At 36.2% G+C, this 26,938-nt stretch overlaps 1 protein-coding gene across 4 annotated transcripts in view; it reads left to right on the top strand.

The window, feature by feature from the left end:
* Positions 1–670: 670 nt before the first annotated feature.
* The window catches only part of LOC135217025 (acyl-coenzyme A synthetase ACSM3, mitochondrial-like), a 271,158-nt gene continuing 244,890 nt past the window's right edge, over positions 671–26,938 (top strand). For all 4 annotated transcript variants that reach the window (XM_064252627.1, XM_064252622.1, XM_064252643.1 and 1 more), the window contains exon 1: positions 671–819. The gene's annotated coding sequence lies outside the window, so the exon portion shown is untranslated. The remainder of the gene's footprint in view (positions 820–26,938) is intronic.

Raw genomic sequence — 26,938 nt, 5'->3', positions numbered from 1 at the left:
CATTTCAGAATTTCATGAAAAAATAAAATGCCATTTTGATTATAAGTACCAGAATCTCCCGCAAGGCTGATAACCAATAGATAAGGAGTGTTCCTAAAACTATGTGGTACCTTCCCACTTTCTATAGTTACGGTTGTCAGAACAATAATTCGTGGCCAGTTTAGAAAACATGCCAGCATGGGTTCTTGCCCTTAGGAGATCCGTAAGTGTAATAAGTAGTTGGAGCGGTTAACTTAAGTGAACTGATGTTGACTACTGGTCTCTGACAATAATATGCATCATAAAGAGAAAACTCTTCAATCAGAGAAAAGTTGCCAGCTACCATTTTTACTGACTCCAATTACAGAAATATTGTATCCAGTATACCTTTACTTTTTTGTAGAGAAAATTGTATAATCCCTTACATAAATGCGAGTTAAACCTTCTCGTTTACGTCACACTTCAACAAGCGTGGTTTATTAGACAGAGGTTGCCAGTCGTAACCTAAATGTGCCGTCCATAATTTTCCTAAAAACTCTATTGCAAAGCGGGAACAATATGTCATATTGCATTTAGGCACGCTGGATAAACATTTTTATTCCGGCAGAATATTATATAGAGTTCAGGGCGAGTTGCATTTCGTTGGCATTCAAATCTTTCAAGGCCAGGCAGGAGTGACTAGGTCGTGTTTTGTTTTGCTTCGGGTTCGGTGTCGGTGATCGTTGTTGTGTGACAGTGTGTGTTAGTCTGAGTTCTCTGTCAGTGAGACCAACTCCTAAGTTCAATTATGTGTTGAAGTAAACGTTTATTATTGCGTGTAAGGAAACGGCACACTGCAAGGTAATGTGACCATTTTGTAGGTCTATTCATCACTGGATGTCAGATGTGCTGTTTTGTAAAAAAAGAATGTAATTTCTTTGTTTAGACTAAGTTTGCTCCATGACAGGTCTTGACCTTGGGAGTATAATTCGAAGCATTATATTCCTGTAACGCTGCCGTTCAGCATTCCCCATAACTTTGAGTTTTTTTTTTTTTTTCTTCTATTTCCTTTGCTACCACGATAGTAATGAATTGTTTTAAGGGGACAATTTATTAATGATTTTAGCATAAGATATGGTAACGCCTTAACAGACACAAGAGTAGCTGCACTGGTGGATCATGGGTGAAAAGTAGACTACTACCGCCGTAGATAAAGGTCCAAACTCCCTTTTTGTATCACTTGATAAACTCAAAACTTCCTCCCTCTGTATGCCGTATATATATATATATATTATATATTATATATATATATATATATTATATTTATATTATTTATTAATTATATATATATATATTATTTTATTATTATTTATATTTATATTCATATATATATGTATATGGATATATATATATATGATATATATATATATTTTTTTTTATTTATATATATATTTGTTATATATATATTGATTTATTTATAATATTTATTTATTTATATATATTATATTTATATTTATATATTTATATTTATATTATATTTATATATAAGTTAATAATTTATATATATATATATATATATCATATATATATATATATATAATATATATATATTGATATATATATATATATGCTATATATATATATCTCTATATATATTTATATATTAATTTATATATATTTTATATTTAATTATAATATTTATTTTATATATTATTATTATATACTATATATATATATATATATTTATATATATATAAATATATATATTTTATATTTATATATATATATATATATATATATATATATTTATATTTATATATAGCTTTATATATATATATTATATATATATATCTAATATTTATTTTTTATTATTTTATTTATTTAATATTTTATATTAATTATATTATAAATATAATTATTTAATTAATTTATATTTATATTTAATATATATTTATATTTTATATTTATATATATTTTTATATAATTTATTTATATATATATATTATATATTGCCTCAATTAGGCTTCCAGATTCTTGGGTACATGCATGCCTTCAAAGCATACAATCTTCTTCAGGTCACTAAGAATGCGCTGAGGAGATAACCGCTACACTTGTGTGTGTGTGTGTGTAGTATATTACTGATATATGCATAGGCACGCGCGGCACACACACACACACATACATACATATATATATATATATATATATATATATATATATATATATATATATACATATATATATATATACATATATATATATAGTATATATATAGAATATATATATATTATATATATATAATATATGTATATATATACTATATATATATATATATACAATATATATTTATATTTATTATATATAATGTATATATATATGATATATATATATATATATGTATATTAATATACATGTATCTATTAATATATTCTATATATAATTATATATATATACACACACATGTATATTCTATACCTGTGGATATACTATATCATCTATATATTATCTATAATTATATATATGTTACTGTATAATATTATATATTTCCTATATATACTGTGGATAATATATATATATATATAATATATATATATATAATACTGTGTATATATATATATTATAATATATATATATATCTATATATATATATACTGGTCTATATATATATCTATATAATATATCTATATTACAATATATATATATCCTGTATAATCATAAAAATTATGTAGTTATATATATTATTATTTATATATATATAAAACTTATTCCCAAAGTTTTGCCGTTTCATTGTTTCTTTATGACGTGAAATTATCAGAATTTTAAGAACAAACAATACGTTGGACAACAAAGCTGATAATTCCGAATAAGGATACGGCCACGAATATCTAGAAGAAGTTGTGGGGGTTTGGTGTGGGGGGGGGGGAGGCAGGAGCTGAAACTCAACCGAACAGACTAAAAGTAAAATAACAACAGGTGTCGGGGAGCACACACACCACCCATATATATATATATATTAATTTATTGTTGCGAGTTGGAGAGTTTTGGGTTTTGTTAAGGACTGACAAGCAATCATAGGTTATAAGGGAAATAATTTTGGAGGTCACCAGCCGGCAGTAAGGTATACCAAGTACCGGCAATAAGTGTATTTACAAAGTACTGATGAGCAATAATAACAAAGGAAGCACAATGGAGGGCAAATGACTATTTAATATATATAAATTAATATTTCATTCATTGTTTTCCTGGAACCTCAGGGGGATTCACCTGGAGTTGGATAGTTCGTGTAGCCTTTGGCAAAATGCTCTCTCCCTCCCCGAATGGCAAAACGGAGACAATTATTAATTAGCTAATATGTACAGGATTCTTATCCTCTTTACCTTTCAAGTAAGTCACACATTTATTTATACAGATTATTTATACCAGTTGACGACAGGAAGTTGCATGCACAAATTGTTAGTCACTGTAATCACAAACAAATGCAGCATTTATGGATACAGCTTAAAGGTAACACTAACGAATGGTAATTAGCACGCTGTAACTGGGTGAGGGGATGAAGGGCACGAGAGAACGAGGCCACGTGGTCTGGCCTGTCCAAGGATAGGAGAAAATTAATTAAGGGTTGTTATATAAGATCTTCAGGATAAGGGGAAGGATGGTTTTGGTTCTGTTTTGGCTGTATGACCCATACTACAATTCTTCACTCTTACCTGTAGTAGGAAGAGGGAAAGATGGTCCGTGAATGAAGGGCGATAATAAAGCAATATCTTCTTGCTTGTGTTTATTGGCTAAGCTACATTGAAGAATGCGCTTAGAAGAATATACAAAATACAAAGAGCGTATACAATAATAGAATGATAACAAACATGAGCATTGGTCTACAGGAGGTAGAATTTACAGGATCGAAGCCTGTGTCAGACTCGACACTAACACAATAATAATTGGTTTCACTTAATAACATTTAAGCATGGCATAATGCTGTGCAACCAGCTTTGAATGAAATGCATCTTCGGAGCTAAGTTTTCCTTCGCTCGTTACATAACGTTTTGCATATATGACTCTTCCCCCGCCTCCCCTTTTTACGTGACTAATCTGATCGTTCAGGAGGTTTTCCTCTACTATGAGATTCAGGGCCTCTGTAACACGGTTTTTTCGCAATAACTTTTTATCTATGCATTTCATAAATATAACGCTTATTCAGAATACACATTATATCTACACATAAATTTTTGACTGTATTCTTGCATTACGTAGGTTGAATAAATTTGGTACTTACAATGTAAAAGTGACTTTTTTTTGAAGACGGGCCAACTTACTCAGAGAAAAGGTTTCGAACGCACTCGTTACGTAACTTATGACAGCATTTCTTCCCTCTTTCTCGATGGGTGATTGGCTATACGTAACAAAGGCTATACCTCTGGCAACAATGACAAACAAATTTAAATACAAGCAAAGCAGCACACCTTTATGAACTCTGAACGTCTCCACTGATAATTGTCATAATGAACAAACCAACAAAATATGCGAATAAATACAAAAGCACTTTGATTATTAGTCTAACTCCCAAAATAACTTTCCTAAGAAATTACAGTTTGCTTTATAGGTCACAATCAGATTGACAAGATGTAGGGAATAGATGGTAATTTTCAAAAACATAGTAGACAAGCTTGATTTGATAACTGCTATATCCAATGTCATGCAATTTTTATTTATTGGCTATCTACCTATTTACTGAAAAAAATAGCCGGTACCGTATTTTCTTTGGCTTTAAACCTTCACCAATAATTATCGTCAGAATGATAACTTCATGAGGCTCCACCCACTTTGGCCTCGTTATAAATCAGGATAACACTGAAGGCTATCATGGCCATTGCTGGATTAGAAAATTTAACTTTTGGCTATAAAAACTCATTTCTCGAGTAGTTGTAAGAAGGGCTAAATGATCCTCAAGGATCCCAGCAGTTGGCCTAAACGTTTAATTCATGTATATTACTGCTATACTGTTGCGGCACTACTGCTACAGTAGTAGGTATTACTACGCTAGCACAGATACCCACCCCCATCTATGTATCGTTCCGCCATTCATAAAGTCTTTGAGTTTCAGAGCCGATGGAACAAGGTGAATGGGTTTGGGTCTTCTGTCTTAGGGGTGGATGGGCGGAGCATTAACGTCAAAAGGTGTTTACTGTTTGCTTAGGGTGTTTTTTTATTTGGCTTTACGTAATGAATGTTTTTCGACTCTTGGCTCGTAATCATTGGCCATGGCGTCGGCCAGATCATTTTTACTCTATAAAAATTAAAACTATCGGGTTTAGGTTATTGATAATGCTGAAAAAATTTGTGTGTGGTTGTAAAATATACATATGTCAACTTTCAGCTACATCCGATGCTTTGACAAGGAGCAAAGTCCAAAAAACCGTGTTACAGAGGCCCTGAATCTCATAGTAGGCTATTCATTCTGTTAGGGAGTACTATAGGTGTGCTCTGAGCTGTTGCAAGATTTTCCTCTCTATTTACAATTGGTGGTTCAACGTCTTGGTGAGCAGTTTGCACGTCTGAGTTATTTAAGTCTAAGGTATTTGATACTTGTACTTATGTATTATTTGTACTGAATGAATGCAAGTGATCAACCTGACATTTTACAATATTTCCCCCGACATTAACGTCACAATGTAAATTACCTGTCTTCCTGACAATTTCTCCTTGTACCCATTTTTCTTGTGTATTTCATGATCTTGCCATGATATAACATGGAGTGAAATGCCTTACATTAGAAAGTTTTTTTTTTACTTGATCATGACTTCCTGTCTTAACTGACTCTGCAAGCTAGGATACATAACAGTGCGGGAGCTCACAGAGATTTGTATACAGCTCGAGTTCAAAAGGTTTGATAGCTAAAGTCATCGGCTGGTGTGATGGGGACCCCAAATGGTCATTCTTAAGTTATACCGTTGGTGCGTTGAGTAGGGGTCGCTGCTTGAACTGCCCCCCAAAACAGGTTTGAATTACATTTTGGAGTATATCAATCACACCTGTGATAAAAGTTTCGTTTTCGCCCTGTGATTACAGATGTGCCATTCTTAAATGGCGCAATTGGTGCAAAACGCATTTAAGAAGGGCCCAAAGGGGCCGCTACTGTAACAAACATTTAAATCACAATTTGAGTACATCAATGAAACTTAGTGCAAATATGCCTTACAGCTTCCTGATGAAGGATCAGTAATTCTTGAATGTCAAATTTGGTGCAAAACCCATTTAAGAACGACCTAAAGAGGGTGCTATTTTTTGCGCATTTAAAACACATCTTACCCTGATAAAGGATCAGCAGTCCTAAGTGTCGAATTTGGTGCAAAACCCATTTAAGAAAAGCCTAAAGAGAGTGCTATATTAGCACATGGCGATTAAAATAAATTTTCTAGCTCCGCGACCTCTATATACTATACCATGAATAAAACTTCGCGGGAGTATGTTTTTATCTGATAATAAGAACAAAGGAACTACAGATTTATTTATTTAAGCATTTATTCATACAAGAAAAGGTGCATTGGTGAGGAGTGAAATATATTATGATAAAATATCTAACGCATCTAACTATGAATTATTAGTTTTTTAAATTTATTGTTTCACACCTTTTACAAGGTAGCAGTAGTAGTAGATATTATAGTAAAACATTGCTATCTAACAATATGCTGCTACAGGGGACGAATGGGCACTAACATTTTTATTTGCAAGTGATTATGCTCTTTGAAACCAAAACTGCCTTTTGACAGACATATTCATATTAATTTGTTAGTTTTGACTTGCTTAATCAAAATGAATTAATTTAGAAAGGTTGGATCGGTCAATTTCGTCGACGGCAATTCGGTGTTCGTTTACTCAATTCCGTCGTTGCTCAATTTCGTCGTTGCTCAATTGGTCCGCCAAAGTCAATTTCGTTCGTTGGGCAAATTCCGTCGGAGTTCAATTATTTATTTTTCGGCATTCTCGACACTCCGTTTTTTTCTTTTAATTTCTAAAATTTAAGATTGGTTGCGCATTGTTTACAGAAAGGTAAGTTTTTCTTTTTTGTTTCGGGATCATATTCTTCCTCTCCATGAACATTTTTTTATATAACGCAAATTTCCATGTTGCTCTATATTTTTCTTTTTGCATTGGCTCCAATCTCCTTGGAAATTTTAATTTCTGGCAGTTTGGTTGGAACTAGCAAAACCTTTCCTCACATTTCAAAACATCTTCTGAGCTTCCAAACATATTTCTGGATCGACTTCATTTATTCACTTGTGTTCTTTTTAGTGGCGCTGTGGTAGGCTTCTAATTTTTTATTTGTAGTTCTAGCAATAACCAGACATGGCATCTATCCCAAAACATTCCAAAATAGTTAATGGATATGGTGGTTTCAAGACGTCGGCCTCCCTTTCCTTCCTCCTTCCTTTTCTAAGGGGTTCCTTGTGTCTTAAATTTCTCAAAAGAAATAGGAAACTACCGACTGGGTTGGCATATCATCATCATTCTACAAGTTTCCTTCGTGTAGCCATCGACATCAATTCATCTACCGGTAAGAAGGCTAAGGGGCAACAAAAACCAGCGCATTTTTAAGGCTAAAAGAGAACTGATCATCTTGGTGATATCTGCTTTTCATTCCTTCTTGAAACTATTATGTTTGTACCACATTTTGCCCTCCTAAAAATGAAACAAGGCAGCACGCTTAAATTTGAGGCAGGAAACGGATTCAAAGGAAATCCATTTATGCGCTGCTTTTTTCAAAATCCATTTAAGTATGCAATCTGGGCCTTCGTCCTGCAGCAATTCCACGTTATTTTGGCAAAAAGGTCTATGTGTTGTTTTTGGCTTTTGGTTTGAACTAGCAATGCAAACAATCGTGGGACATTGGAAATTATCGATCTTGTACGTGCACTATATATAATTAAAAAAATATACTAGAACAGCATTTAAATGTTCCGTCTGACGCCCAGTCTTGTACACTTTTAAATGTCTCAGCGCTTCATCACTTGCAAATATCAATATTCTGCTTGAATCTTCGATTCCACTATCATGCTCTAAAAATGTTTCATTAGTGTCTAAGCAAGAGTATTCACTTGGAATGGAGAACCCAACATTTGTCTGTGGGGTTGCGGAATAATTAAAATCTGCTTGCCTCCCACGTCTGATATTCTTACCGAGTTGTTCCAACCGAGGAATTTGTGATAAAACACATTCGTTTAACTTTTCAACTTCACCAGCAATTCTTGAGCGAGGTGCATCACGAGATGAAATTGACTTTGCTTTAATATTTGAGACCACAGTCTTTGCATTTACCTCTGCGGCTGTTGAAGCGTGATTGTGGATACCAACCTTCTTAATCTCTAATATAGTTTTCATCAGTATGAAGTCTCGCCTTGCATGCACGATTTTCACACCCTAGTAGATCTTCAAGTTCTATCTGCACTCTCCTTATTCTTAGTATATATATAATTCTCTTCATCTTTTTCCTTTCCTCTGAAATTAAAATCTTGCAGGTAGCCATGTTGTTGGATGGGTGTATTCTTTAGAAGTAACTCTATCTAAGTAAAAACCTTTTGTTTCCAACTGTCCAAAACAGGAAAATAATAAATAAAACAGTTAAACAACCTAGTGTCTTTTAACTTGGTGACAAATTGCCCAACGACGAATTGACTTGGGGACAAATTGAGCAACGATGAATTGAGCGGGACGAATTGGGCAACGACAAATTCACCAGGGACGAATTGTCCTAGCACCATTTGAAATAGGGAAGTAGCATTCTTTTCTATCTGATGTTTGTTGTGACTTCATGCAAGATGCTACATAGATTTAGACTAGTAGTACAGTGCTTTACTTGATAATTTGATATAGAGAAGTATTATTCTTTTCTGTCTAATGTTTGTTGTGACTTCATGCACGATGTTACATACATTTAAACTAGAGTAAATTCACATCAACCGTGCATTTGATGTCTAGGCCAGTCCCTTACGACGCTCCTGATTGGTTGTTGATAAACCAATCACAGGGCTGAAAACAGTCTCTTCCAAGAGTTCACATAGGCAGGATGTATGTTCCACCTCTCCTTAGGGATAGTTTTGAAAGACATCCCTCAGGAGAGATGAAACAGATCCTGCCCATGTGAACTCTCAAGAGACTGCGAGTTTCTAGCCCTGTGATTGGCTTATCAACAGCCAATCAGAAGCGTCATAAGAGACTGGCCTAGACATCAATGCACGATTGATGTGAATCTATTATAGTACTTACATACAGTGCTTTACTTAAAGAGGGTCAATTTGTTTGCCTGCTATACTTGTTTTCAATGTAATAGTTTTACTGCATTATTAAAATGTTCAGTAATTTGATTACCAAGGACAGGTTTAGTTACATGATGCTTGTCAGGGGGGATCTTTAAGTTAGATTATATTATGCCGGCAAAAGAGGGTTTTTTTTTTTTTTGCTCGTCAATAAGGATTCTTCTAAGTAATACACTGTGTGTTGTAATTTATGGTGCTTATTACCTTAAGGATGATATAAGAAATGCTTACTAATGACCAAGTTTTGTAAAATATTTTGCATAGAAATTAGATATTACACAATTAAGGGGAGTTTATGTAGTATGTAGTGAGGTATGGAGAATGCAGTGGATGTTTCATGAGCAACTGAATATAACTGATATGTTGAAGGGTAACTGTGGCTAGCAAAATAAATATGTGTACAGGTATATATGGTGTTAGTCCTAAAGGAACACTAATGAGCAAAGCAAATCAGGTAGTTACTGCCACTGTAGGAAAGTTAATTGTTTTGTAAACTATTTTTTGCCTTCTGAATAAAAATTGAATTTTAACTATTTTGATTGAAACACCAGCATAGTAGAATCCTATTTTTTTATATGTTAATGCTTCTATTAAAATCATTGTTTACATAACAGCCACAATACTTATCACAGAACAGTTTTGACTGATATGTGTCTGCATAAAAGTTTAAATTATTTTCAAAAATAATTTTGTCAGTAACTAACACCCAATAATACTTTGATCAAAATGAATTTAAATGAATATTGCAACATGCAGATACATAAGGGTATATATTTTGTCTGGAAGACTATGAAAGAAATGTGTTATATCTATGTACATCACCCTGTTGTAGCTAAATTTTGAAAATAAACTATACAATGTTTTATGCATGTAACTATAGTTCGATCAGGTGTCTAAGACCACTGAATAAACTGCTACAGGATTCTGTTTTTTCATTGTATAGTTTATTTTCAGACTTTAGATACAGCAGAGTGATGTACATAGATATAACACATTTCTTTCAAATCATGCATTGGAATTATTTGGCAATCCATAATGACACATAAATTGGATACTGGCAATCACACCAGTATCTGCCCAAAATAGGAAAGAAAGTTGGTAGTCCAGAGTTGTTCCACTACTGTTACAACACACACATTGGCGTGATTATGGATTGCATGTATTGCCTCAACATTCTTATAATACGGTGCCATTAAGGGCCCGGTGTGCAAACGGATAATGGATATAAATTGGACCGATGCTACTGATCATTTGCACCAATGTCCAAAAGTCTGGATCTCCGGCAATGGATCAATATATGACCAATACTTGTGTGGTTGCCGGGAAGGGGGCGCTACTGTCACAAACATTTAAATCACAATTTGAGTACATCAATGAAACTTAGCGCAAATTTACCTTATAGCTTCCTGATGAAGGATCAGTAATTCTTGAATGTCAAATTTGGTGCAAAACCCATTTAAGAACGACCTAAAGAGGGTGCTATTTTTTGCACATTTAAAACACATCTTACATACATCAATGAAACTTTAGACCTTCCTGATAAAGGATCAGTAGTCCTTAAATGTCGAATTTGGTCCAAACCCATTTAAAAAAGCCTAAAGAGAGTGCTATATTAGCACATGGCGATTAAAATAAATTTTCTAGATCCGTGACCTCTATATATACCATGAATAAAACTTCGCTGGAGTATGTTTTTATCTAATAATAAGAACAAAGGAACTACAAATTTATTTATTTAAGTATTTATTCATACAAGAAAAGGTGCATTGGTGAGGAGTGAAATATATTATGATAAAATATCTAACGTATCTAACTATGAATTATTAGTTTTTTAAATTTGTTTCACACCTTTTGCAAGGTAGCAGTAGTAGTAGATGATATAGAAAACATTGCTATCTAACAATATGCTGCCACAGGGGACGAATGGGCACTAACATTTTTATTTGCAAGTGATTATGCTCTTTGAAACCAAAACTGCCTTTTGACAGACATATTAATTTCATATCAATTAGTATACACATACGTGTGTCACATTTGCTATAAATCTATTGCTGAAGTTTATAAGATGAAACATCAAAACTGCTGATGAATCACACACACACACACACATCTCTCTCTCTGTTAGGAAAAAGATATGTTCATATGTTTATAATCATGAGTTCAATAGTATGTACTGGTATAGCTAATTACAATCTTAGCCTGCCTTTCTGTAACAAGATTCTAGTCATCCTCATCACAACACCCATCTTCATCTGAAGATGCAAAAGATGCAATGTCCATGTCGTCCTCCTCATCATTGTTCAATGCTGCCAAGTCCTCTGTCTCTGGGATAATGCAATCAGGGAGTTCCTCCCCTTCGAACCAAACCGGTTTGTAATGGGCATCAACCATGTTAGCAACAAAGGAGGCATGCTTAATGTGAGACTGAGCTCGTCTTCGCAAGGTGGTAGTCCACTTGCATCTATGCCCTTCAATTGGCCAGTAGGTGTTTTCCTTTTCCCTTTGGTCTATGTCTTCATGAACTTCTCATACCTCCATTCATTCAGCCTAGTGTTTGCTCTATCCTCAGCTCCACACATTGTGGCTGTAAACCTCCGAAGAGCTTCTCCCGTTGTGTAGAAACTGTAGAGCTCATTGCCATTACTCTGCAAGTCTTCTGGTAGTCAGGTTGCTTTTCCAGATTTTGGAGAGGCCTGACCTTCCCTTTTCTGACAAACGTGGATGTATAGTCTGATCCCTTGGAGGCATGGAAAGCTGGCAACACTGTACAAATCATTGTGTCTTCCTCTTCATGGTTGTTCCTTAATCCATCCACGTGTTTTGCTTTATTATACCCTCTGTCACCTGGAACATTCCTTTTGGACATCTAGGAAGACTTTACGATCCCCAAAAATGTTAGCATATGAAGAGTCTTGCCATTCATTGAAGTAACTGAGGTAGCTGCTTCTTGAAGGACTTTGACTTTAGGTTATCATTTAGATTTCTTGGCACTCATCTCTGCTCTGACCCTGTGATGATGAAGGTTCTGTCATCAGATCCCCGCCTGTCTTTTAGTGTCCTTTATTGAAGGCGTTGGATAGTCATCAAAGGCTATGTGTATGTGTTTGGCTGATGTTGTTAAACTCTGGGTAAGAATACTTCTGGCTAACCCTCTGTCTGTGAGGGGCAAATTTGGTGGCAAGGTTTGTAAGAGGAACTGTTCATCTATGATGTAAGCACTGACTTCCTTTGGCTGTTCTTCGAGACCTTTCACTTTACTCTCCAATATATTAAAGAGTGCACTCTTATCAGTCTTTTGCCATTACTTCTTCAGGGTTGGCCAAGGACAGAGGTACTGAAATCAATGGTTACAGGAGAATATGCGGCATGTCAAGTCTCCTCTTGGTGGACAGCACAAAGAGATGTCCCATCAGATCACGTGATCCTTTAAGGGCTGCAACTTTCGTGTTCTTTGTCTGATGATTGCTTTTCAGCTTTTCCTTCTTAATTGGACTTTCAAACTTGTTAGATCATTCATGCAAGCCTGGATGAATTCCTTGTGTCTGACTTTTATTTTGGTTGGTACATTGAGGAGGCTTTCACAGATGTCATCATTGGTACCTTTTCCTGTGCAAATATTGTACAATAGATCTGAAGCTTCCTGGGTTTCAAATGGATTGTTTGTATCTAAGATTTTTTTGATGATTTTCTGAAGATGCTCATTGTCACGTTGTATTTGTCTTGGCCTAAGTTTTGTAATGACATCTTTGCTAATCAATCCTGTCATCTCTAGCAGCTGACTAATGAACGATGCTCAGGTAGCCTTTGTTACCATCCATCTGAGGCGAGCGGAGTAGTCATTAGTGAAAGAGGTGATTCCTGTTAGTCAAGATGTGGCGTCGGGATTTATAGTTTGTTCCAGTGTCAAATCCACAGAAACTCTGCTGAAATCATGTTCTGTCCTTCGCACTGTGAATACAGCCTGATTAACCCTCTTACGCCGATTGGACGTATTAAACGTCGAGATAAAACGTCTCCCGGGTGCCGATTGGACGTATTATACGTCGACATAAAATGGTTTTTTTTAAATTTACGGAAAAATACTTTTTGGCCTACCAGCCGAAAACTTTTGAATCACGCGCCTTGGGGGATGCTGGGAGTTCACGGATCAAGCTGTTGTTTTGTTTAGAAGCGTGACCCAAGTGCGCATGCGCGAAATGCCTCCTTCTCGCATCAGCCAGCATCAGCGATGCGTCGTCCGAGAGCGATCTTTTGCTGCAATCGTGCTTTACCCGTCGGAAGGGATTGTGTGAGGCGTATTCTGGACTTGGATGCTGGCGAAGAACCAAGTGGTTTAGGATCACAACGTGTGTCTCATATGCCTTTAGTAACCCCTAGGAAGCATCGGGGCGTCCTTAGGGGCATTCGTAGGAATTCGGGAGGCCTCCAACCAAGGGACATAGACGAGTACTTGTCGGAGCTCGATCGGGAGTGTCACAAGTCTTCATTTTGATGGCGGTTGGTCATCCAGTGATGAGGACATCACTCCCAATATCAGTGACGATGAATATTTGCCCCCAATGTCCGTTCGAGGCTCACATCCCGAAAGTGAGCTCGAATTTAGTGGTTTTAGTGCATATGAGGGGGGATCTGAGGAGGGGGAAGATGAGGATATGGGGTCTAGTTTTATCGCGGATGACGATACAGAAAGCGAAGGCCTAAGTGAGGGAGATGGGCCAGTGGGGGGGTTTTATGTGCAAAATCGTGCCCGCGCACGGGCACGTAGAAGGTCGGATCATTACGCCAGCCAAGGTGAAGGTTGGTCGTCCGAGAGCGACGAGGGGTGGATGGAGGACCCCACCCCACCTAACATGCACCCATTCACGGCAACACCTGGGCTCACCGTACCTATTCCTCTTACGGCTCTGGGGTTCATCCAGCTGGAGTACCTGGTAGCAGAGACGGCGGACTACGCTCGGTACTGCCGTGATGAACTGCGCACGACATTATCGTATCGCTGGCGGGGCTGCAACCTCATTGACATGGCGCATTTTGTGGGACTCCACATATTTTTTGGATTGATGCCTGCTGCCGACGTCAGGCAATATTGGAGGCGTAATTTTTTTTTAGGTACGCCCAATGTGCCCGGCGTTATGCCCCGTGATACTTTCCTGGCGTTGGACAGATATTTCAACGCCTTCAACCAAAGGGCCATACCCCGGAATAACTCCGATCACCTCATCTTAGTGCGCCCAGTGTTGGAATACATTCGTGAACGTTGTAAAAATCTTGTGGTTCCTGCAAAGAACCTTTCTTTGGATGAGGGGATGATGCCTTACAAAGGACGTCTTGGCATAAAAGTGTATAACCCCAAGAAGCCGAAGAAATATGGAGTGAAATTTTTTTTTATTACCGAGTCCAACACTGGATACGTCGTGGACTTCTTAGTGTATTCAGGGGTCTTCTCCACGATGCGTGAAACTGTGTCCAGGCTTGTGGATTGTTTCCGTAACCAGGGATACCACCTGTTTATGGATAATTATTATAACTCAGTATCCCTGGCCCAGGAACTTTATGAAGCAGGTGTTCACGTCAGTGGTACCCTTCGGTTGGTGCGTGGGGCCCCGAATGTCCTCAAGAGGTTTGCTAGCCATCCGCAACATCTGGCAAGAGGAGAGACACAGTGGCGGCAGAAGGGAGCTGTCTTCGTCATCTGTTGGAAGGGTGTCCGACTCGTCCCCATGATTACGACGAGCCATGAACCAGTCCAAGAGGAGGTCGTACAGTGGAAGAAGACATGTCGACAGGGCCGAGTTGTGTATGAGGAGTTTCGTGCAGAGCGCCCTACCGTCATTGGGCACTACAATAGGCACATGGGAGGAGTTGATCTCTTTGATCAACTCATCCAGTATTATCCCTTCGCCAGGAGAACCAGGAGGTGGACCCAGAAGCTCCTCAAGTACATTCTTCAGTTGGCCTCCAAAATGCCTACAAACTCTACTGTGGGTTCTACGGTCCCGGTCTCTGGAGGATGACCCATTTACAGTTCCTCGAGGCAGCTGGGGATGCCCTCATCCACTTTAATCCCGATGAGTGGCCTTCCATGTCTGCCCCCCTGCCCCGAGCTGCAGATCTGCCCTTAGAGGAAAGGGCAGACCTTAGGAGGGCCAACTTCGGTCAACCTGCTCTTGCCGCTGCTGCCGACGCCCCTGCTGCCGCTGCCGCCTGCTGCCGACGCCCTCACTACTGCCGACGCCCCTGCTGCTTGCCGCCCCTGCTGCCGCCGCCCCTGCTGCCGCCGCCCCTGCTGCCAACCGCCCCTGCTGCGCCGCCCCCTGCTGCCGAGCCCCTGCTGCCGGCCCCGCCTGCACGCCCCGTCCTGGTTCTCGTCAGGTAGTGGACCCTGCGGCGTCGGCTGCAGCCAGGGATCACACACTGGAGCTCCTACAAGGGCGCAGGCAGAAACGGTGCCGGGTGTGCCATATGAATGGCAGAAGGAGAGACACCCGGTTCTTCTGTCGCACCTGCAAAGTAGCTCTATGCAGGTTCGGGGAGTGTGACCACAAATACCACACTGCGGTCTTTTATTGGAGTGTGCCTCAGCGATAGACAGCGGAGGGCGCACGGGACCGCGCGTCCCTTCGGCAGTAAGGGCGCGCGTCTCCCTCCTCCACCTGTGCCTCGTCATGTCGAGAGGAAAAAAATGCAAGACTTCAATGAGGAGGGAGAAAACAAGCATAGAACGAAGAGTCAGGATTACGAGTGAGTATTCTGCATTTATTTTATATTTTATTTGTATATATATTACAAGTTTTTATATATCCGTATCTGTGCATGATATATGATATTTCATTGTATGCAAAAAGAAGAGTGTCACCTGCATTCCTTTTATTTATGTATTCGTACCAGAAATCGAAAAATAATGTAATATTATAATAATATATATATAGATATATATATATTTTTTTTATTCTATATATATATATTATATATTAAATATATATATATATAGATATATTATATATAATATATATTATATAGTGTATGTATATATAATATATATATATATATATATATATGTATATATATATATATATATATATATATATATATATTTATATATATATTATATATATATATATTGTATATATATATATATATGTATATATATATATATATATTTATATTATATATTATATATATATATATGTTATAATATATATATGTCTATATATATATATATATAGTATATATATATATACTTATATAATATATTAATATATATATTATATATATAATTATAAATATAAATATATATATACAATATATATATAAATAATATATGTAATTAATCTAATATTATATATAATATATATAGATATATATATAATATAATATATATTATATAGGTATATATATACATATATATATATACATATATATATATACATATATATATATACATATATATATACATATATATACTATACATATATATATACACATATAGAATATATACACATATATATATAAAATATATCATAGATATATATACATTATATACAAAAAATATATATCTATACATATATTATATATACTATATATATATATAACATATATATATATACATATATATATACATATACTAATATATATACATGATACATATAATATATATACTATATACATATATATACATATATACTATACTATATATATATATACATATATATATATATATCTATATATATACATAATATATTATATACATACATATAATATACATAAATATAATATTATACATATATATATATATAATACATATATACATAATATATATATTACATATTATATATACATACATATATAATATAATATACATACATACATATATAATATAATATAATATATATATATACTATATATAATATATATATAGTTTTTTATATATATGGTATTTTTGGGTAATATATAATTTTTTTATATATATTGGTAAATTTTTGGGTAAGCAATTAACAAAGACGTCAGTAATATTAAACAAATTGGAAGTCTCTAGAACAATATTTAGATTTATGGTGAATTTTTGAAAAAAACTTTTTCCTTCCCTCCGCGCGCCGATTCTCGGCCGCCAATCTCCGACATGTGTACGTCGCATTCTCCTAATATTTGCTCCTTTTCATATTAGGTGTTTTATAGTTTCAAATATGAAAATGTGTGCAATTTCATGCAAAACACAACAAAAAATATTTAAAGGTTGTAGCTTTTCTCATTTTTGAAATATTGGCATATAAATCACGATAAATGGGAAAAAAATTACATTCGGTCAACTTTGACTCAACCGAAATGGTCAAAAAACGCATTTGTAAGCTAAAACTCTTACAGTCTAGTAATATTCAGTCATTTATCTTAACTTTAAAATAAATTCTAAGTCTCTAGAACAATATTTAGATTTATGGTGAATTTTCGAAAACAAAATTTCTTCCCTCCGCGCGCCGATTCTCGGCCTCAAATCTCCGAAATGCGTACGTCGCATTCTCCTAATATTTGCTCCTTTTCATATTAGGCATTTTATAGAGTTTCATTTATGAAAATGTGCGCAATTTCCTGCAAAATAGAAAAAAAAGAATATTTGAAGGTTGTAGCTTTTCTCATTTTTGAAATATTTGTATATAAATCACGATATAGAAAAAAAACCACGTTTGGTCAACTTTGACTCTACCGAAATGGTCAAAAACCTTAATTGTAAGCTAAAATTCTTACAGTCTAGTAATATTCAGTCATTTATCTTAACTTTAAAACAAATTCGAAGTCTCTAGAACAATATTTAGATTTATGGTGAATTTTTGAAAAAAACTTTTTCCTTCCCTCCGCGCACCGATTCTCGACCGCAAATCTCCGAAATGCGTACATCGCATTCTCCTAATATTTGCTCATTTTCATATTAGGCGTTTTATAGAGTTTTATATATGAAGATATCTGCAATTTCATGCAGAATGCAACAAAAAATATTTGAAGGTTGTAGCTTTTCTCATTTTCGAAATATTTGCATATAAACCATGATAAATAGGAAAAAAACTACATTTGGTCAAATTTGACTCAACCGAAATGGTCAAAAAACGCAATTGTAAGCTCAAACTCTTACAGTCTAGTAATATCCAGTCATTTATCTTCACTTTAAAACAAATTGGAAGTCTCTAGCACAATATTTAGATTTATGGTGAATTTTTGAAAAAAAACTTTTTCCTTCCCTCAGCGCGCCGATTCTCGACCGCAAATCTCCGAAATGCGTACATCGCATTCTCCTAATATTTGCTCATTTTCATATTAGGCGTTTTATAGAGTTTTATATATGAAAATGTGCGCAATTTCATGCACAATACAACAAAAATATTTGAAGGTTGTAGCTTTCTTCATTTTTGACATATTTGCATATAAACGACGATAAATAGGAAAAAAACTACATTGGTCAACTTTGACTCAACCGAAATGGTCGAAAAACGCAATTGTAAGCTAAAACTCTTACAGTCTAGTAATATTCAGTCATTTATCTTCACTTTAAAACAAATTCGAAGTCTCTAGAACAATATTTAGATTTATGGTGAATTTTTGAAAAAAACCTTTTTCCTTCCCTCCGCGCGCCGATTCGCGGCCGCAAATCTCCAAAATGCGTACGTAGCTTTTCTCATTTTTGAAATATTTGTATATAGAAAAAATATATATAAAAATTTCGACATTTGGTCAACTTTAACTCGTCCAAAATGGTCGAAAACTGCAATTTTAAGCTAAAACTCTTACAGTATCGTAATATTCAATCATTTGTCTTCATTTTGAAACAAATTGGATGTCTCTAGAACAATATTTTTACATCCGCGTGTTACGAATTCATGCATCATTTTGTGATAATATATTTTCTGTGTTGCTTTGCGCTCACTCCCAGACCAGCCCGGCATACGGGAGACAATTTCGATTATACCGCTTCGGCGTAAGAGGGTTAAGTTTCTCTCTAAGGCCGCATTGAGTCTCATCAATATTCAAAAAGTCATATTGGTATTTTTTTAACCAGTGGGAATAGTTGATGCGGCCTGTGGCAAAGTAAAGGTCAATGATCAGTGTCAGTGTGAAGACAAAGAGCTCAATGTTATTTGTCTGGGTAGTTCTTTCAAGTAGGTGAAATATGTTAATGTACTCCACATACATCATCCAGAACTTTTTAGTATATCCATGAGCTCCCGATACGGTTGCCTTGGTGAATTCAGAATACTCTTTTACACTTTTCAAAAAGATCTGTAGTGATCACCAGCTCAAGCCCATGTTCTCCTGTTCACTGTATATATCAGGGTATGAAGCTCTTCTCTGTAATCATATGTCTCTAGTAAGGTCTTGAAATGCAGGCTTGGAGGATGGAGCCTCTTGCATTGGCTGAAGTGTTTTCCTGTGAGGAACCCAATCAAAGAACCTGGCGCAAGAACACCAGTCTCTAAGCATGTCCGGTCCTCCTGATTCTGGTATGAGTTTTCCAAGGGTCTTGAAAAATGCCATCTTTATAAGGAAAGCACCCATCATGATTAAAACATTGTCAAATGTTGGTGATTCTGTAGCCTGGGTTTGCATGGCTGGTCATGCTGCTACAAGGTCATATATAACCAGCCCATACTCTTGGTTGCATTCTTCAGCACACTTCTGGATTGTTCAAAGGGTTTGTCGCACTACCGAAAAGCTGGTGATGGGCTTGTTAAGGTTTGGCATGTATCTCATTTCCTGTTTTGGTAGCTGTTCCTTATAGAAGGTGGCATTGAAGCCAACCCACATGGGAAGAACATCAGTCTCAAATGCGTGGCTCATCATCTACTCGAGGTCCAGATGTCTTGCAGTGATTGCAGCATCAGGTAGGTTAAAAATGGATGTGTTCTTATAGGTAAAGGTCGCTATTTTGGGGACACCAAAATAGGGGGCAAAAAATGTGTCTACGGCAGTGAGAGACCTTTTCTTGACAGCTTTTTTTGCTCTTGGTGTTGCCTTTCTAACTGGTGAAGGTGTTTCATTACTCTGTTGACTGTTGGTACGATCTCCTGGGAAATTTTGATACAGAATTCCCATTGTAACATGCAGTGTATCGCTCCCGGACAATGTCTGTGTCATCTCATCAAAGTTGTCAAATGTGAGTCCCATTGGAGCTCCTGCCAAAGTTTCCTTAGGGCAAGCTTCTTTCCTCTCTTGGATGGCTTCAGCAGTTGATGTTTCGAGTTCCTCCAAGCATAAATAGTTGAGACAATGCCCAAACCTATTCGTAACTTCAACAAGCTACTTGCTACCTGTGATAGATCTTATAGCCATACCTTGAGTTACATGTTTTGCTGGTTTTGCCCGGCCTCTTTGGATAACAAACAATGCATCCTGAATTATGGAATCAATATGATGTTTAATTTGTTTTCCACATTGGTCAGAAATGTTGCCTGTGTACAGAACTTTGACGTTCATTATGGGCTAGGGTACAATTGTGTCCCTGTCACTGATATCATTCAGTGTTGGATTATCGGGTACATTTTTTTTGTAGCATTTAACAGCTGCTTTCGCAATATTACAGCTGCTTGGTTGAGGAATCGTTCCTCGGACTCAGTATAGTCATAAGCCACATGCACGGAATCATCAGCAATTTCAGCATTGTAATTTCTTACCTATTGGACTCTGGACCTTGATTTTGGACCAAACTTATTTGTTAGGTTTCACAACAAACTGTGCCTATGCATAGGAGACTCATCAGCAGGTGAACTAAAGTCCAAATAACAATCATATACAGATGTCAATAGTTCTGCACGTTTGTCAGGAATTACAAACTACTCGACATATTCATGGATATTTCTAACAGCAATTATTGGCTTTTTCTGTGGAATGTCATCTTTTTTTCTGTTCAGTACTAGAAGTTCTATTGGCTGCAAGCAAGAATGCCCTCTTGCATGAATAATGATGTTTAGCTTATTTTACCACCAAGTCTACACCAACAACTTTCAAAAGGACAGCTGTATCCTGAAGTAGTTCAGCAGCCTCTTGAATCCACTGTCCTGCTTTTAATGTTTCACATGATCCTAAAATGCACCAAATTCCTGTCAGTAGCATCAGATGGTCTATCTCCAGGAGCTGATGTTGTGGATGTAACGGCTGCAAATTTCTGGTAGCAGGATACATGATAACCATCATTCTCATCTGGGCTACCGGGGAAGCTGACAACCAAGTGATGATAAACCGATTTCTGAAATCGGGGTTTTGCACACCTCTTCTCATCTGCAGCTTGCACAGCAATCCAGTTCTTTTTGTAGAAGGGTAAAACATCACAATGTTGTTTCTTCTCTGGGGGCTTCCCAGCATGGAGAATACACCTGTCACGCCTGGAGCCAGGAACAGCGTTGTTGGCAGGATCAGATGACTCCATAATATCTGAAATAAAAAAGGGCTTTCTTCTAAGCTAGAACACGTTCTATATAGCTACATCAATGACTAATTTTCATGTGAAAATAAATAGCTCAAGAAAGACATTTTAATTTCATTTCACGCAATAATCCAACAATGTGGAGAACACACTCGGCTCTCAATTTGAAATAACCCCCTAAACTCACAAAAGATTTCAATATAGTAGTAGGTTATCAAAATTTAAACTTAATTACAAAATATTACCAAATTTGTGTTATAGTACTCTGCCCAAGGCAATAATATAAACTTTTCAGTTTAGACCCTTCTTAACTGGTTAACTTCCATACAAAGCAAAGTTGCCACTATACTGGTATATTATGTAACTCTAATTTTCATAATCACGAGCACCTAAAAAGAGAAGGCACAATTAGTACTGTCATTTTAAAATTGTATCGCTTATACATTCAGTGAAACAGCAGTAGTGATAAGATAAACAGAAGAGCTCACAATAGAGTGGTGTGGCACATGAGGAGATGACATGAGTGAATATATAGGCCTTTAAGAAAGTGAATATAGGCCTTTTCAAAGTGCTAATAATAACACCCTCTTTAGGCTTTTCTTAAATGGGTTTTGCACCAAATTCGACACTTAAGAACTGCTGATCCTTTATGAGGAAGGTCTAAAGGATATTTCTACAAAGTTTCATTAATGTACTTAAGACTTGTTTTATATATGCAAAAATTACCGCCCTCTTTAGGTCGTTCTTAAATGGGTCTTGCACCAAATTTGACACTTAAGAATTACTGAGCCTTCATCAGGAAGCTCTAAGGTATATTTGCACAAAGTTTCATTGATGTACTCAAATTGTGATTTGGGCCCTTGTTAAATGCGTTTTGCGCCAATTGCGCCATTTAAGAATAGCACATCTGTAATCACAGTGCGAAAACGAAACTTTTATCACAGATATGATTTATGTACTCCAAAATTTAATCTAAACCTGTTTTGGGGGCAGTTCAATTGGCGACCCCTACTCAAGACACCAACGACATAACTTAAAAATGACCATTTGGAGGTCCCCATCACACCAGCTGATAACTTTAGCTATCAAACTTTTGTACTTGAGATGAAATACAAATCTCTGTGAGCTTCCACACTATAAGATCTAACTTATTCCTGATCCTCCTCCCCATAAAAAAATCTGATGGTGTTACACCCATAGTATTATGTATAGTTGATCTATAGGATAAGAACTGTAATACGAGATGCTACATTACCAGAGTTTGCTTGTCTATACTTCATATTATGTTTGAAGGTTTGTTTGAACAAATCTTCCTGCTTCACCATTCATTGATGGATGACATGTTACTGATAATGTATGTTGTATACCATTTACATTCAGAAATTCTTTAAACCACTTTGAAGTACTCTGTGGACCATTGTCTGTCACTCTTTCTGGCAAACCAATCATTGCAAAGATTTGCATGAGTGATCCTATAGTTGCTACAGATCATGTTCTTTTCATTGGTAAACTTCTGGCCACTTACTATATGCATCTTCTAATATCAGATATGAGTATCCTAAGATTGGACCTGAAAATCTAAATGTACACGTTGCCACGGGTATCTGGGTAATTCCCATGGGTGCATTCTTGTTGGTTTTGGATTATTTTGTTGCAGTGCATAATTCATACACTTCTTAATCAAATTTCCAATATCCCTATCTACACCTGACCACCAAAAATAAGTCGTAGCAATTGACTTGGATCTTACTATACCTTGGTGGTCTGCATGTATTTATGATAGACCTCTACTTCTTAATGCATCTGGAATCACTACTCTTGATCCTCTCAGAATAAAATCTTGTGTAACACTCAGTTCAATCCAAATCTCTTTGTATGGTTTACAATTGGCATCTTCTGCACAAATATCTCTGCCAGTTATTAGAATCCGTACTACTATTGAGAGTAGGTACTGGGCTCCCCCCCCCCTGTACCTTGTGCAATTTCCTTAGTTGTAATAGGTAAATTATATGCAGAAATTAAAAGAATACTTTCTTCAGATTGTTCTGGTGCTTTTTCTGCAGGCAATCTTGTCAAAGCGTATGCATTATCCATCTTTGATGTTGTTGTTGGTCTATATTCTATGTTATTGTCATATGCAGCTAATGTGATTGCCCAACGTTGTAGTCCTGCAGCTACCAACATAAGTTAACTTGCTTTTGGACCTAAAATCACCAATAGTTAGTTGCAAAATGCTTTTTTTTTTGTCTACGGTGTCCACACTGCAAACCCCTATGTACCCGTTAGTCCTGAATAAAGCCTCACTGTAGGAGGATGTGTTTCGTCGTTCCACTTCAATACTTGTAAACTCAATATCTAATTGTTCAGTTAGCCCCATGTTATCACATTTAGGCTTTATCGTAAATGGTAAAGGAATTCACAAGACAAAGGTTAGGGTAAATGCAGCACAGTCAGTAAAGGTGCCAGAAAATGTCAAGGAATTGCAATCATATTTAGGTTTAGTAACATTCTATGGAAATTTCATTCAAAACTTAGCAACAATTGCTCATTCATTATATGATTTGGTGAAGAAGGATGTTAAATGGATTTGGACAAAGGAAAGTAAAAAATCCTTTGAAAGAATTAAAGCAGAAGTGACCTCACTGTCACAAGTACTATTCACTAATTAATAAATATTAAACACAAGCTATGCAATAGCACTTGAAGGTTCTTTTAGTCTTTTAAATGTTGTAGACGAAGTGGTGATAAACAAGTATATGAGTTTTTTAAAGTTTTAATTATAACATTAGCAAAAAGATGTATAACATTTAATTGATAATAAAAGTGAATATGGAATAGCCACATGAGTATAATAAATGTCAAACAAATATCAATAAGTAAGAACGGTGTTCATTTCATCAATAATAACGTACGTAACAAATAGAAAAATGATTGCTATCTGATTTTACATTTTATATATATATATATATATATATATATATATATATATATATATATATATATATATATATATATATATATATATATATATAATACATATATATATATATATATATATATATATATATATATATATATATAAGCAATAGGTATCTTATTTAATAATAACCAAAATACAGGGAAAATATACCGAGTACACTCGCGGATACTGCCGTGCGGTCGGTCACTTATCCCTTGTGCATAAGGCCACAACCCTCAAACATGCTTTCGTGACTTCGACTGGCCAATAAACACTCTCTCTCGATCATAGCGACCAGGCACATTTTGCGATTACCGTAACATTTACCACTAAACACCAAGCACCAATACTTCGGTGACGGTAAACAACCAACACAGACAAAGAGCACTTTCAAGTAGGGCTGATGTATAAAATCCAAGGTGGCAGGGATCTCGACCTCTTCCGCACAACAGCACCACGAATGCACTCCCGAGTTATTTCTGCTGATCCCCATTTCACCTCTGAAGAGAGAGAAACAGTAACTAAACAACTGTCCAAAACAAGATGTCACAACCAATCTTCATTACGGTAACAAGAATTCGTTGGTAATTACAGTTGGGTCTTTAACTCGGCTTTAACTCGGAAATCCCTATATACATACAAACATTACTTATTATGATGTAAATATAGTAACAACCTAAATACTAAACAAATATATAAACACACGGTGACACTCACCCACATTCCTAGTACATTATCAAATGGATTTGCCAGTAAAGTTGGTTTGTGATGCCTCAGACATAGGTTCAGGTTTTGGTCCATCCATGGTTGAACAATCTTGGTGGACAGGCGAAAAGAATGACTCTTCTCACTGTGCCTATTCAGGAATGCAGAGAGAAGGGGATTGCCCGTTCCTCTTGGTGGGATGTTCATACAGTCTGCTTTCTTGCTAGTCATGTATGCAGTCTTTGGATGGGGTTTATCACTGGCAGTTAGGTATATTTTTCTTTCTTTCTTGAAATTTTTAGCTGAAGATACTTATGGACAGAGTCAGTGACTATAACACCAAGATGATTCCAAAAGGAAGTCGACCTGCAGAAAGAAACAAGTTACAGAAAAAGGTGATATGTAAATACATATGATGGAAAATAAAGTAAAACCGATCCACCTGAATTCAGTTGTCAGCAGAGAAGAGGAATGAATTTGTTCCTTGCTTAAACATGTTGAGACCAGAAGATTCTGCAACTACACTAGGCACATTATTCCACACTTTAGTTGTAATCAAGATGAAACTCATAGCAGACTGAGTAGTACTAAACCTGATTCTAAACAATGACACATTGTTTGCAACCGCTGCCTGCGTAGTTTTATGAACAAAACCAGCAAGGTCAGGTCAAGAAGAGAGCAGAGGGTGTTTGTCATAGCACATTTTAAGCAACAATTGCAATAAACGCTGCTATCCCGGACGCCGTACCTAACCCTAATGACAATGGGAGGATGTTACTCGGGATTTGTGTGGATGAAAAACTGTTGGTTGTTAACAATCTTCAAACGTCTTGCACGCAATTCAAGGGAGGTCTTACTTATAGGCAGGGACAACTGTGGGTGTCTGAGCTTGATTCTTGTTTGATATCTCATGAGTACATACACATTGTTAAGAGTTTCGATGTAATCCAGGATTTAAGATTAATACTTAGACTTTATATGCCCTGGCCTCGATTTAACTCATATAAAAGAAAGAGCGTCTCAGCTCGGTGGTCATGCAGTGTTGCAAAGTAAAGCTACTAATAAATATGTGACTCCGCCTATAATGTCAGAAAAAATGAATCAAGAATTGTTTGTCAGTGAGTTGGCGAAACATAGAGAACCTACTTTTGATGGAAATATTGACAATTTTGAAGGTAATCTGGGTACTATATTCTACGAGTGCGCAAGTAAATCGGTAGTTAGGAGGCCCGCACCTGGTGTTGATGTTACTGTAAATAGGTGGGAACGCCTTTTAAGTGAGAATGATAGTGCTACAATTTGGCGTGCTATTAATTGGCGCGGAGAGTTAAATACCAATTCAACTGACTTTGGTAATGCTTCTTCACCATCAGATCAGGAATTTATTGAACACTTCACACAACTGTATGACCACTCGGGGGATACGATTGAGAATCTTGATGGCTTACAAACTGATATATATGTACCCATTTTGGATGATCCTATTTCATACCATGAAGTACAATCACAAATCAAGCGTTTGAAGAGTGGGAAAGCGAGTGGACCTGATGGAGTGCCCCCTGGATTATATAAAATGTTACCTGTGTCTTGGATTTTATGTAT

Source organism: Macrobrachium nipponense, chromosome 19, assembly GCF_015104395.2.
Source record: "Macrobrachium nipponense isolate FS-2020 chromosome 19, ASM1510439v2, whole genome shotgun sequence".
NCBI lineage: Eukaryota > Metazoa > Arthropoda > Malacostraca > Decapoda > Palaemonidae > Macrobrachium > Macrobrachium nipponense.
Note: the sequence above shows the minus strand (reverse complement) of the source record. Positions and strands in the feature narration are given on the sequence as shown.